We start from the raw sequence: 14172 nt of genomic DNA, 5'->3' as shown, positions 1-14172 counted from the left end.
GAAATGATGAAGTTGGGGAAAGATTCACTTTCAGAAAGTGAAAAGTATTCACTTTACACTGAAACATGAAAATTCTGGAGATATGCTTCTGGAAATCGTCAGCAACAGTTCTGGATTAGCTCAAAGTGCTCTTCTCATCTACTTATGGAACTTGGCGAAAGATCTGACTTTTGGCAACAGAGACTGACTGGCATTCAGCAACTCTTTGGAAACCTATGTTATTCTACCCACAATTCTTTTCGCAGTTAGAGGATGAGTGCAATATCAGATTATCAGCGGGAATAGCTCATTTGGTTGGAGGAAATTAATGGAATCATATGTGGGTTTACTAAAATGCTTATCTCACCGAGATATGCACTTTGCCGCTATGTTAGAATTTGTAGCGGTTAAGGTTCAAATGGTATTGAGGAATTCATTGGAATCAATTTTGGTGTTACTCAACATGCTTACCTCATCCAGATATGCACTTTGCGGCAACGTCAGCTTTTCAGCCAACATGAGTCATTGGATTTGATGTTATATTAAAAACCAAACCTTGATTTCCTCAAAATGCTTAGCTCTTCGAGATATGCACTTTGCCGCAAAATTAGAGTTTTGGCAGTCAAGTGCCAATGGCGTTGAGCGAATCTTTGGAAACAGATAAGGAAGGAGTGAAATGATGAAGTGGGAAAAGTTTCATTTTCAGAAAGTGAAAAGTATTCACTTTACACTGAAACAAGAAATTTCTGGAGATATGCTTGTGGAAATCGTCAGCAACAGTTCTGGATTAGCTCAAAGTGCTGTTCTCATCTAATTATGGAACTTGGCGAAAGATCTGACTTTTGGCAACAGAGACTGACTGGCATTCAGCAACTCTTTGGAAATCTATGTTGTGCTACCCACAATTCTTCGCGCAGTTAGAGGATGAGTGCAATATCAGATTGTCAGCGGGAGTACCTCATTTGGTTTGAGGAAATAATTGGAATCAAATGTGGGATCACTAAAATGCTTATCTCACCGAGATATGCACTTTGCCGCAATGTTAGAAATTGTGGAGTTGAAGGTTACAATGGGATAGAGGATAGCATTGGAAACAATTCTTGTGTTACTCAACAGGCTTACGTTATCCAGATATGCACTTTGCTGCAGTGTCAACTTTTCAGGCTACATGAGTCAGTGGATTTGATGTTATATTTACTGCCAAACCTGGATATACTCATCATGCTGATCTCTTTGAGATATGCACTTTGCCACAATACCAGAGTTTTGGCTGTAAAGTGTCAATAGCATGGAGAGAATCGTTGGAAACAAATGAGGAGGGAGTGAAATGATAAACTTGGTGAAAGATATTCTTTTAGAAAGTGAAAACTTTTCACTCTATACAGAATATATCAAATTTTTGGAGATATCTTTGTGGAAATCGTCAGAAACAGAACTGGATTCGCTCAAAATGCTTTTCCCATCTAGTTATGCAACTTGGCGAAAGATCTGACTTTTGGCAACAGAGACTGACTGGCATTCAGCAACTCTTTGGAAATCTATGTTGTTCTACCCACAATTCTTTTCGCAGTTAGAGGATGAGTGCAATATCAGATTGTCAGCGGGAATAGCTCATTTGGTTTGAGGAAATTAATGGAATCATATGTGGGTTTACTATAATGCTTATCTCACCGAGATATGCACTTTGCCGCTATGTTAGAATTTGTAGCGGTTAAGGTTCAAATGGTATTGAGGAAAACATTGGAATCAATTTTGGTGTTACTCAACATGCTTACCTCATCCAGATATGCACTTTGCGGCAACGTCAGCTTTTCAGCCAACATGAGTCATTGGATTTGATGTTATATTAAAAACCAAACCTTGATTTCCTCAAAATGCTTAGCTCTTCGAGATATGCACTTTGCCGCAAAATTAGAGTTTTGGCAGTCAAGTGCCAATGGCGTTGAGAGAATCTTTGGAAACAGATAAGGAAGGAGTGAAATGATGAAGTTGGGGAAAGATTCACTTTCAGAAAGTGAAAAGTATTCACTTTACACTGAAACATGAAAATTCTGGAGATATGCTTCTGGAAATCGTCAGCAACAGTTCTGGATTAGCTCAAAGTGCTCTTCTCATCTACTTATGGAACTTGGCGAAAGATCTGACTTTTGGCAACAGAGACTGACTGGCATTCAGCAACTCTTTGGAAACCTATGTTATTCTACCCACAATTCTTTTCGCAGTTAGAGGATGAGTGCAATATCAGATTATCAGCGGGAATAGCTCATTTGGTTGGAGGAAATTAATGGAATCATATGTGGGTTTACTAAAATGCTTATCTCACCGAGATATGCACTTTGCCGCTATGTTAGAATTTGTAGCGGTTAAGGTTCAAATGGTATTGAGGAATTCATTGGAATCAATTTTGGTGTTACTCAACATGCTTACCTCATCCAGATATGCACTTTGCGGCAACGTCAGCTTTTCAGCCAACATGAGTCATTGGATTTGATGTTATATTAAAAACCAAACCTTGATTTCCTCAAAATGCTTAGCTCTTCGAGATATGCACTTTGCCGCAAAATTAGAGTTTTGGCAGTCAAGTGCCAATGGCGTTGAGCGAATCTTTGGAAACAGATAAGGAAGGAGTGAAATGATGAAGTGGGAAAAGTTTCATTTTCAGAAAGTGAAAAGTATTCACTTTACACTGAAACAAGAAATTTCTGGAGATATGCTTGTGGAAATCGTCAGCAACAGTTCTGGATTAGCTCAAAGTGCTGTTCTCATCTAATTATGGAACTTGGCGAAAGATCTGACTTTTGGCAACAGAGACTGACTGGCATTCAGCAACTCTTTGGAAATCTATGTTGTGCTACCCACAATTCTTCGCGCAGTTAGAGGATGAGTGCAATATCAGATTGTCAGCGGGAATAGCTCATTTGGTTTGAGGAAATAATTGGAATCAAATGTGGGATTTCTAAAATGCTTATCTCACCGAGATATGCACTTTGCCGCAATATTAGAATTTGTGGAGTTTAAGGTTACAATGGGATAGAGGATAGCATTGGAAACAATTCTTGTGTTACTCAACAGGCTTACGTTATCCAGATATGCCCTTTGCTGCAGTGTCAACTTTTCAGCCTACATGAGTCAGTGGATTTGATGTTATATTTACAGCCAAACCTGGATTTACTCATGATGCTGATCTCTTTGAGATATGCACTTTGCCACAATACCAGAGTTTTGGCTGTAAAGTGTCAATAGCATGGAGAGAATCGTTGGAAACAAATGAGGAGGGAGTGAAATGATAAACTTGGTGAAAGATATTCTTTTACAAAGTGAAAACTTTTCACTCTATACAGAAATATCAAATTTTTGGAGCTATCTTTGTGGAAATCGTCAGAAACACAACTGGATTACCACAAAATTCTTCTCCCATCTAGTTATGGAACTTGGCGAAAGATCTGACTTTTGGCAACAGAGACTGACTGGCATTCAGCAACTCTTTGGAAATCGATGTTGTTCTACCCACAATTCTTCGCGCAGTTAGAGGATGAGTGCAATATCAGATTGTCAGCGGGAGTACCTCATTTGGTTTGAGGAAATAATTGGAATCAAATGTGGGATCACTAAAATGCTTATCTCACCGAGATATGCACTTTGCCGCAATGTTAGAAATTGTGGAGTTGAAGGTTACAATGGGATAGAGGATAGCATTGGAAACAATTCTTGTGTTACTCAACAGGCTTACGTTATCCAGATATGCACTTTGCTGCAGTGTCAACTTTTCAGCCTACATGAGTCAGTGGATTTGATGTTATATTTACTGCCAAACCTGGATATACTCATCATGCTGATCTCTTTGAGATATGCACTTTGCCACAATACCAGAGTTTTGGCTGTAAAGTGTCAATAGCATGGAGAGAATCGTTGGAAACAAATGAGGAGGGAGTGAAATGATAAACTTGGTGAAAGATATTCTTTTAGAAAGTGAAAACTTTTCACTCTATACAGAATATATCAAATTTTTGGAGATATCTTTGTGGAAATCGTCAGAAACAGAACTGGATTCGCTCAAAATGCTTTTCCCATCTAGTTATGCAACTTGGCGAAAGATCTGACTTTTGGCAACAGAGACTGACTGGCATTCAGCAACTCTTTGGAAATCTATGTTGTTCTACCCACAATTCTTTTCGCAGTTAGAGGATGAGTGCAATATCAGATTGTCAGCGGGAATAGCTCATTTGGTTTGAGGAAATTAATGGAATCATATGTGGGTTTACTATAATGCTTATCTCACCGAGATATGCACTTTGCCGCTATGTTAGAATTTGTAGCGGTTAAGGTTCAAATGGTATTGAGGAATTCATTGGAATCAATTTTGGTGTTACTCAACATGCTTACCTCATCCAGATATGCACTTTGCGGCAACGTCAGCTTTTCAGCCAACATGAGTCATTGGATTTGATGTTATATTAAAAACCAAACCTTGATTTCCTCAAAATGCTTAGCTCTTCGAGATATGCACTTTGCCGCAAAATTAGAGTTTTGGCAGTCAAGTGCCAATGGCGTTGAGCGAATCTTTGGAAACAGATAAGGAAGGAGTGAAATGATGAAGTGGGAAAAGTTTCATTTTCAGAAAGTGAAAAGTATTCACTTTACACTGAAACAAGAAATTTCTGGAGATATGCTTGTGGAAATCGTCAGCAACAGTTCTGGATTAGCTCAAAGTGCTGTTCTCATCTAATTATGGAACTTGGCGAAAGATCTGACTTTTGGCAACAGAGACTGACTGGCATTCAGCAACTCTTTGGAAATCTATGTTGTGCTACCCACAATTCTTCGCGCAGTTAGAGGATGAGTGCAATATCAGATTGTCAGCGGGAATAGCTCATTTGGTTTGAGGAAATAATTGGAATCAAATGTGGGATTTCTAAAATGCTTATCTCACCGAGATATGCACTTTGCCGCAATATTAGAATTTGTGGAGTTTAAGGTTACAATGGGATAGAGGATAGCATTGGAAACAATTCTTGTGTTACTCAACAGGCTTACGTTATCCAGATATGCCCTTTGCTGCAGTGTCAACTTTTCAGCCTACATGAGTCAGTGGATTTGATGTTATATTTACAGCCAAACCTGGATTTACTCATGATGCTGATCTCTTTGAGATATGCACTTTGCCACAATACCAGAGTTTTGGCTGTAAAGTGTCAATAGCATGGAGAGAATCGTTGGAAACAAATGAGGAGGGAGTGAAATGATAAACTTGGTGAAAGATATTCTTTTACAAAGTGAAAACTTTTCACTCTATACAGAAATATCAAATTTTTGGAGCTATCTTTGTGGAAATCGTCAGAAACACAACTGGATTACCACAAAATTCTTCTCCCATCTAGTTATGGAACTTGGCGAAAGATCTGACTTTTGGCAACAGAGACTGACTGGCATTCAGCAACTCTTTGGAAATCTATGTTGTTCTACCCACAATTCTTCGCGCAGTTAGAGGATGAGTGCAATATCAGATTGTCAGCGGGAGTACCTCATTTGGTTTGAGGAAATAATTGGAATCAAATGTGGGATCACTAAAATGCTTATCTCACCGAGATATGCACTTTGCCGCAATGTTAGAAATTGTGGAGTTGAAGGTTACAATGGGATAGAGGATAGCATTGGAAACAATTCTTGTGTTACTCAACAGGCTTACGTTATCCAGATATGCACTTTGCTGCAGTGTCAACTTTTCAGGCTACATGAGTCAGTGGATTTGATGTTATATTTACTGCCAAACCTGGATATACTCATCATGCTGATCTCTTTGAGATATGCACTTTGCCACAATACCAGAGTTTTGGCTGTAAAGTGTCAATAGCATGGAGAGAATCGTTGGAAACAAATGAGGAGGGAGTGAAATGATAAACTTGGTGAAAGATATTCTTTTAGAAAGTGAAAACTTTTCACTCTATACAGAATATATCAAATTTTTGGAGATATCTTTGTGGAAATCGTCAGAAACAGAACTGGATTCGCTCAAAATGCTTTTCCCATCTAGTTATGCAACTTGGCGAAAGATCTGACTTTTGGCAACAGAGACTGACTGGCATTCAGCAACTCTTTGGAAATCTATGTTGTTCTACCCACAATTCTTTTCGCAGTTAGAGGATGAGTGCAATATCAGATTGTCAGCGGGAATAGCTCATTTGGTTTGAGGAAATTAATGGAATCATATGTGGGTTTACTATAATGCTTATCTCACCGAGATATGCACTTTGCCGCTATGTTAGAATTTGTAGCGGTTAAGGTTCAAATGGTATTGAGGAAAACATTAGAATCAATTTTGGTGTTACTCAACATGCTTACCTCATCCAGATATGCACTTTGCGGCAACGTCAGCTTTTCAGCCAACATGAGTCATTGGATTTGATGTTATATTAAAAACCAAACCTTGATTTCCTCAAAATGCTTAGCTCTTCGAGATATGCACTTTGCCGCAAAATTAGAGTTTTGGCAGTCAAGTGCCAATGGCGTTGAGAGAATCTTTGGAAACAGATAAGGAAGGAGTGAAATGATGAAGTTGGGGAAAGATTCACTTTCAGAAAGTGAAAAGTATTCACTTTACACTGAAACATGAAAATTCTGGAGATATGCTTCTGGAAATCGTCAGCAACAGTTCTGGATTAGCTCAAAGTGCTGTTCTCATCTAATTATGGAACTTGGCGAAAGATCTGACTTTTGGCAACAGAGACTGACTGGCATTCAGCAACTCTTTGGAAATCTATGTTGTGCTACCCACAATTCTTCGCGCAGTTAGAGGATGAGTGCAATATCAGATTGTCAGCGGGAATAGCTCATTTGGTTTGAGGAAATAATTGGAATCAAATGTGGGATTTCTAAAATGCTTATCTCACCGAGATATGCACTTTGCCGCAATATTAGAATTTGTGGAGTTTAAGGTTACAATGGGATAGAGGATAGCATTGGAAACAATTCTTGTGTTACTCAACAGGCTTACGTTATCCAGATATGCCCTTTGCTGCAGTGTCAACTTTTCAGCCTACATGAGTCAGTGGATTTGATGTTATATTTACAGCCAAACCTGGATTTACTCATGATGCTGATCTCTTTGAGATATGCACTTTGCCACAATACCAGAGTTTTGGCTGTAAAGTGTCAATAGCATGGAGAGAATCGTTGGAAACAAATGAGGAGGGAGTGAAATGATAAACTTGGTGAAAGATATTCTTTTACAAAGTGAAAACTTTTCACTCTATACAGAAATATCAAATTTTTGGAGCTATCTTTGTGGAAATCGTCAGAAACACAACTGGATTACCACAAAATTCTTCTCCCATCTAGTTATGGAACTTGGCGAAAGATCTGACTTTTGGCAACAGAGACTGACTGGCATTCAGCAACTCTTTGGAAATCTATGTTGTTCTACCCACAATTCTTCGCGCAGTTAGAGGATGAGTGCAATATCAGATTGTCAGCGGGAGTACCTCATTTGGTTTGAGGAAATAATTGGAATCAAATGTGGGATCACTAAAATGCTTATCTCACCGAGATATGCACTTTGCCGCAATGTTAGAAATTGTGGAGTTGAAGGTTACAATGGGATAGAGGATAGCATTGGAAACAATTCTTGTGTTACTCAACAGGCTTACGTTATCCAGATATGCACTTTGCTGCAGTGTCAACTTTTCAGCCTACATGAGTCAGTGGATTTGATGTTATATTTACTGCCAAACCTGGATATACTCATCATGCTGATCTCTTTGAGATATGCACTTTGCCACAATACCAGAGTTTTGGCTGTAAAGTGTCAATAGCATGGAGAGAATCGTTGGAAACAAATGAGGAGGGAGTGAAATGATAAACTTGGTGAAACATATTCTTTTAGAAAGTGAAAACTTTTCACTCTATACAGAATATATCAAATTTTTGGAGATATCTTTGTGGAAATCGTCAGAAACAGAACTGGATTCGCTCAAAATGCTTTTCCCATCTAGTTATGCAACTTGGCGAAAGATCTGACTTTTGGCAACAGAGACTGACTGGCATTCAGCAACTCTTTGGAAATCTATGTTGTTCTACCCACAATTCTTTTCGCAGTTAGAGGATGAGTGCAATATCAGATTGTCAGCGGGAATAGCTCATTTGGTTTGAGGAAATTAATGGAATCATATGTGGGTTTACTATAATGCTTATCTCACCGAGATATGCACTTTGCCGCTATGTTAGAATTTGTAGCGGTTAAGGTTCAAATGGTATTGAGGAAAACATTGGAATCAATTTTGGTGTTACTCAACATGCTTACCTCATCCAGATATGCACTTTGCGGCAACGTCAGCTTTTCAGCCAACATGAGTCATTGGATTTGATGTTATATTAAAAACCAAACCTTGATTTCCTCAAAATGCTTAGCTCTTCGAGATATGCACTTTGCCGCAAAATTAGAGTTTTGGCAGTCAAGTGCCAATGGCGTTGAGAGAATCTTTGGAAACAGATAAGGAAGGAGTGAAATGATGAAGTTGGGGAAAGATTCACTTTCAGAAAGTGAAAAGTATTCACTTTACACTGAAACATGAAAATTCTGGAGATATGCTTCTGGAAATCGTCAGCAACAGTTCTGGATTAGCTCAAAGTGCTCTTCTCATCTACTTATGGAACTTGGCGAAAGATCTGACTTTTGGCAACAGAGACTGACTGGCATTCAGCAACTCTTTGGAAACCTATGTTATTCTACCCACAATTCTTTTCGCAGTTAGAGGATGAGTGCAATATCAGATTATCAGCGGGAATAGCTCATTTGGTTGGAGGAAATTAATGGAATCATATGTGGGTTTACTAAAATGCTTATCTCACCGAGATATGCACTTTGCCGCTATGTTAGAATTTGTAGCGGTTAAGGTTCAAATGGTATTGAGGAATTCATTGGAATCAATTTTGGTGTTACTCAACATGCTTACCTCATCCAGATATGCACTTTGCGGCAACGTCAGCTTTTCAGCCAACATGAGTCATTGGATTTGATGTTATATTAAAAACCAAACCTTGATTTCCTCAAAATGCTTAGCTCTTCGAGATATGCACTTTGCCGCAAAATTAGAGTTTTGGCAGTCAAGTGCCAATGGCGTTGAGCGAATCTTTGGAAACAGATAAGGAAGGAGTGAAATGATGAAGTGGGAAAAGTTTCATTTTCAGAAAGTGAAAAGTATTCACTTTATACTGAAACAAGAAATTTCTGGAGATATGCTTGTGGAAATCGTCAGCAACAGTTCTGGATTAGCTCAAAGTGCTGTTCTCATCTAATTATGGAACTTGGCGAAAGATCTGACTTTTGGCAACAGAGACTGACTGGCATTCAGCAACTCTTTGGAAATCTATGTTGTGCTACCCACAATTCTTCGCGCAGTTAGAGGATGAGTGCAATATCAGATTGTCAGCGGGAATAGCTCATTTGGTTTGAGGAAATAATTGGAATCAAATGTGGGATTTCTAAAATGCTTATCTCACCGAGATATGCACTTTGCCGCAATATTAGAATTTGTGGAGTTTAAGGTTACAATGGGATAGAGGATAGCATTGGAAACAATTCTTGTGTTACTCAACAGGCTTACGTTATCCAGATATGCCCTTTGCTGCAGTGTCAACTTTTCAGCCTACATGAGTCAGTGGATTTGATGTTATATTTACAGCCAAACCTGGATTTACTCATGATGCTGATCTCTTTGAGATATGCACTTTGCCACAATACCAGAGTTTTGGCTGTAAAGTGTCAATAGCATGGAGAGAATCGTTGGAAACAAATGAGGAGGGAGTGAAATGATAAACTTGGTGAAAGATATTCTTTTACAAAGTGAAAACTTTTCACTCTATACAGAAATATCAAATTTTTGGAGCTATCTTTGTGGAAATCGTCAGAAACACAACTGGATTACCACAAAATTCTTCTCCCATCTAGTTATGGAACTTGGCGAAAGATCTGACTTTTGGCAACAGAGACTGACTGGCATTCAGCAACTCTTTGGAAATCTATGTTGTTCTACCCACAATTCTTCGCGCAGTTAGAGGATGAGTGCAATATCAGATTGTCAGCGGGAGTACCTCATTTGGTTTGAGGAAATAATTGGAATCAAATGTGGGATCACTAAAATGCTTATCTCACCGAGATATGCACTTTGCCGCAATGTTAGAAATTGTGGAGTTGAAGGTTACAATGGGATAGAGGATAGCATTGGAAACAATTCTTGTGTTACTCAACAGGCTTACGTTATCCAGATATGCACTTTGCTGCAGTGTCAACTTTTCAGGCTACATGAGTCAGTGGATTTGATGTTATATTTACTGCCAAACCTGGATATACTCATCATGCTGATCTCTTTGAGATATGCACTTTGCCACAATACCAGAGTTTTGGCTGTAAAGTGTCAATAGCATGGAGAGAATCGTTGGAAACAAATGAGGAGGGAGTGAAATGATAAACTTGGTGAAAGATATTCTTTTAGAAAGTGAAAACTTTTCACTCTATACAGAATATATCAAATTTTTGGAGATATCTTTGTGGAAATCGTCAGAAACAGAACTGGATTCGCTCAAAATGCTTTTCCCATCTAGTTATGCAACTTGGCGAAAGATCTGACTTTTGGCAACAGAGACTGACTGGCATTCAGCAACTCTTTGGAAATCTATGTTGTTCTACCCACAATTCTTTTCGCAGTTAGAGGATGAGTGCAATATCAGATTGTCAGCGGGAATAGCTCATTTGGTTTGAGGAAATTAATGGAATCATATGTGGGTTTACTATAATGCTTATCTCACCGAGATATGCACTTTGCCGCTATGTTAGAATTTGTAGCGGTTAAGGTTCAAATGGTATTGAGGAAAACATTGGAATCAATTTTGGTGTTACTCAACATGCTTACCTCATCCAGATATGCACTTTGCGGCAACGTCAGCTTTTCAGCCAACATGAGTCATTGGATTTGATGTTATATTAAAAACCAAACCTTGATTTCCTCAAAATGCTTAGCTCTTCGAGATATGCACTTTGCCGCAAAATTAGAGTTTTGGCAGTCAAGTGCCAATGGCGTTGAGAGAATCTTTGGAAACAGATAAGGAAGGAGTGAAATGATGAAGTTGGGGAAAGATTCACTTTCAGAAAGTGAAAAGTATTCACTTTACACTGAAACATGAAAATTCTGGAGATATGCTTCTGGAAATCGTCAGCAACAGTTCTGGATTAGCTCAAAGTGCTCTTCTCATCTACTTATGGAACTTGGCGAAAGATCTGACTTTTGGCAACAGAGACTGACTGGCATTCAGCAACTCTTTGGAAACCTATGTTATTCTACCCACAATTCTTTTCGCAGTTAGAGGATGAGTGCAATATCAGATTATCAGCGGGAATAGCTCATTTGGTTGGAGGAAATTAATGGAATCATATGTGGGTTTACTAAAATGCTTATCTCACCGAGATATGCACTTTGCCGCTATGTTAGAATTTGTAGCGGTTAAGGTTCAAATGGTATTGAGGAATTCATTGGAATCAATTTTGGTGTTACTCAACATGCTTACCTCATCCAGATATGCACTTTGCGGCAACGTCAGCTTTTCAGCCAACATGAGTCATTGGATTTGATGTTATATTAAAAACCAAACCTTGATTTCCTCAAAATGCTTAGCTCTTCGAGATATGCACTTTGCCGCAAAATTAGAGTTTTGGCAGTCAAGTGCCAATGGCGTTGAGCGAATCTTTGGAAACAGATAAGGAAGGAGTGAAATGATGAAGTGGGAAAAGTTTCATTTTCAGAAAGTGAAAAGTATTCACTTTACACTGAAACAAGAAATTTCAGGAGATATGCTTGTGGAAATCGTCAGCAACAGTTCTGGATTAGCTCAAAGTGCTGTTCTCATCTAATTATGGAACTTGGCGAAAGATCTGACTTTTGGCAACAGAGACTGACTGGCATTCAGCAACTCTTTGGAAATCTATGTTGTGCTACCCACAATTCTTCGCGCAGTTAGAGGATGAGTGCAATATCAGATTGTCAGCGGGAATAGCTCATTTGGTTTGAGGAAATAATTGGAATCAAATGTGGGATTTCTAAAATGCTTATCTCACCAAGATATGCACTTTGCCGCAATATTAGAATTTGTGGAGTTTAAGGTTACAATGGGATAGAGGATAGCATTGGAAACAATTCTTGTGTTACTCAACAGGCTTACGTTATCCAGATATGCACTTTGCTGCAGTGTCAACTTTTCAGCCTACATGAGTCAGTGGATTTGATGTTATATTTACAGCCAAACCTGGATTTACTCATGATGCTGATCTCTTTGAGATATGCACTTTGCCACAATACCAGAGTTTTGGCTGTAAAGTGTCAATAGCATGGAGAGAATCGTTGGAAACAAATGAGGAGGGAGTGAAATGATAAACTTGGTGAAAGATATTCTTTTACAAAGTGAAAACTTTTCACTCTATACAGAAATATCAAATTTTTGGAGCTATCTTTGTGGAAATCGTCAGAAACACAACTGGATTACCACAAAATTCTTCTCCCATCTAGTTATGGAACTTGGCGAAAGATCTGACTTTTGGCAACAGAGACTGACTGGCATTCAGCAACTCTTTGGAAATCTATGTTGTTCTACCCACAATTCTTCGCGCAGTTAGAGGATGAGTGCAATATCAGATTGTCAGCGGGAATACCTCATTTGGTTTGAGGAAATAATTGGAATCAAATGTGGGATTACTAAAATGCTTATCTCACCGAGATATGCACTTTGCCGCAATGTTAGAAATTGTGGAGTTGAAGGTTACAATGGGATAGAGGATAGCATTGGAAACAATTCTTGTGTTACTCAGCAGGCTTACGTTATCCAGATATGCACTTTGCTGCAGTGTCAACTTTTCAGCCTACATGAGTCAGTGGATTTGATGTTATATTTACTGCCAAACCTGGATATACTCATCATGCTGATCTCTTTGAGATATGCACTTTGCCACAATACCAGAGTTTTGGCTGTAAAGTGTCAATAGCATGGAGAGAATCGTTGGAAACAAATGAGGAGGGAGTGAAATGATAAACTTGGTGAAAGATATTCTTTTAGAAAGTGAAAACTTTTCACTCTATACAGAATATATCAAATTTTTGGAGATATCTTTGTGGAAATCGTCAGAAACAGAACTGGATTCGCTCAAAATGCTTTTCCCATCTAGTAATGCAACTTGGCGAAAGATCTGACTTTTGGCAACAGAGACTGACTGGCATTCAGCAACTCTTTGGAAATCTATGTTGTTCTACCCACAATTCTTTTCGCAGTTAGAGGATGAGTGCAATATCAGATTGTCAGCGGGAATAGCTCATTTGGTTTGAGGAAATTAATGGAATCATATGTGGGTTTACTATAATGCTTATCTCACCGAGATATGCACTTTGCCGCTATGTTAGAATTTGTAGCGGTTAAGGTTCAAATGGTATTGAGGAAAACATTGGAATCAATTTTGGTGTTACTCAACATGCTTACCTCATCCAGATATGCACTTTGCGGCAACGTCAGCTTTTCAGCCAATATGAGTCATTGGATTTGATGTTATATTAAAAACCAAACCTTGATTTCCTCAAAATGCTTAGCTCTTCGAGATATGCACTTTGCCGCAAAATTAGAGTTTTGGCAGTCAAGTGCCAATGGCGTTGAGAGAATCTTTGGAAACAGATAAGGAAGGAGTGAAATGATGAAGTTGGGGAAAGATTCACTTTCAGAAAGTGAAAAGTATTCACTTTACACTGAAACATGAAAATTCTGGAGATATGCTTCTGGAAATCGTCAGCAACAGTTCTGGATTAGCTCAAAGTGCTCTTCTCATCTACTTATGGAACTTGGCGAAAGATCTGACTTTTGGCAACAGAGACTGACTGGCATTCAGCAACTCTTTGGAAACCTATGTTATTCTACCCACAATTCTTTTCGCAGTTAGAGGATGAGTGCAATATCAGATTATCAGCGGGAATAGCTCATTTGGTTGGAGGAAATTAATGGAATCATATGTGGGTTTACTAAAATGCTTATCTCACCGAGATATGCACTTTGCCGCTATGTTAGAATTTGTAGCGGTTAAGGTTCAAATGGTATTGAGGAATTCATTGGAATCAATTTTGGTGTTACTCAACATGCTTACCTCATCCAGATATGCACTTTGCGGCAACG

Source organism: Carcharhinus amblyrhynchos, chromosome 9 (genome assembly GCF_965287045.1).
Source record: "Carcharhinus amblyrhynchos chromosome 9, sCarAmb.v2.hapA, whole genome shotgun sequence".
NCBI lineage: Eukaryota > Metazoa > Chordata > Chondrichthyes > Carcharhiniformes > Carcharhinidae > Carcharhinus > Carcharhinus amblyrhynchos.
The sequence above is the reverse complement of the archived record's forward strand: the minus strand, read 5'-3'. Positions refer to the sequence as shown.